Source organism: Triticum dicoccoides, unplaced genomic scaffold, assembly GCF_002162155.2.
Source record: "Triticum dicoccoides isolate Atlit2015 ecotype Zavitan unplaced genomic scaffold, WEW_v2.0 scaffold101628, whole genome shotgun sequence".
Taxonomy (NCBI): domain Eukaryota; kingdom Viridiplantae; phylum Streptophyta; class Magnoliopsida; order Poales; family Poaceae; genus Triticum; species Triticum dicoccoides.
Window position 1 is genome coordinate 1 of NW_021169420.1, and position 1,332 is coordinate 1,332.

General features: G+C 47.6%; 1 long non-coding RNA gene across 1 annotated transcript; it reads right to left on the reverse strand.

The window, feature by feature from the left end:
• Nucleotides 1-817: 817 nt before the first annotated feature.
• LOC119342686 lies at nucleotides 818-1,332 on the reverse strand. The gene is made up of 2 exons (XR_005165664.1): nucleotides 1,224-1,332; nucleotides 818-1,149 (listed from the first exon to the last, which is right to left on the reverse strand). It is a non-coding gene; the product is annotated as an uncharacterized LOC119342686 (long non-coding RNA).

A 1,332-nucleotide genomic window follows, 5' to 3' on the forward strand; every position in this document is an offset into this window, starting at 1 on the left:
TCGAGCCGGCCTAAGTTTCCTCATAGCCAGTTGCAGCAAAAACAGTGTTGCACGTCGTCGGCCATGGATGCAGCTCGCCAGCCATGGCCATTGTAGCTCCGGTCATCATGGGGCAGTAGCAGATGCAGCTAAGAGAGATAATCGAGGGGAAGGGGAAGGGGGGGGGAGGCGCTAGCTCGGGGGGTTGGCGAAACGGAGGGACGAGGAAGAAGATGACGAGACAGAACATGGTGGAAGCATCCATGGCGTGGGAAGGTGAAAAGAAAAAGAAAGCAAAGGAATGAGGGGGGTGAGTGGAGGAGAACGAACAGAGGCGTGAAAACGGGAAGAGATAAGAGATCGGAAAGCGATATCTGGCCCCACCATGCATAACGCCCGCGTGCGTCCGGTCCAATGTTTCGGCCGGCGCACCGGGTGAAAACGTTTCCCATAAAAAAAAGTATCCTATTTTTACAGTGCGATGTACTTACTGAATATCCAATCTTCGAACCCACCCTCAATGCTGACTAGATGCCTTGCCTCGCACGCACGTAAAAAACCAACACGAAACGTGGCAAACGAAGGAAACTGCAGTCAAACCTAAGAAGCCACTTTGACTGCGGTAACGTTTCGCACCTTCTTTCTATCAAAGCGGCAACCGACGTTGATAGAAAGAACGAACGTGCAAAACGTTGAGCGAAATGCACACAATATCTTTACCACTGTAAGTACTACTATGTCAGAAGAAAAAATGAAGAAGATCATAACCAGCACGCGTAAGTCGTTCCCATGCAGGTCCCCAGTGGCACGCGTAAATCATTGGAGGCAGTAAAAGAAATTCCAAACAACTGAGAGTACGGGCCGGCCGAGCCACAACACTTGTTTAGTTAAAGTCAAATTTAGTACGTACCCAACAAGGGCAGAGATACAAAGAAACATAGTTTAAACCAATCTAGTGATACGGGAGAGATGCAAACACAATTCAATAGTACCCAACAAAGCTAGGAGAGAGATCCAAACATAGCTCGACATAACAAATCAACACACAAACACACCCACTAATCATCAGTTAGGTAGGAAATTCACGTTGTAGCGCCTTGTGAGCAGACGGGGTAGCACCTTCTTGAGCTGCAAATCAACTCGGTCAACAATTTCCTCTCTCCAGTTGCCCTGTCACACAGTTTTTAGGTTATTAGTCATCACCCTAATGAAAAGACCATAGTTTTGCATAGAAAGACTTCTACCTCTGTAAAGCTCTTGAAATGCTGGCCGTAATGCGCCGTTGCCACGCTTGAAAAATGTAAAGCTCCGAAAAAATCTATTGGAAAGCCTATTCCCCACCTCGCCAACCAA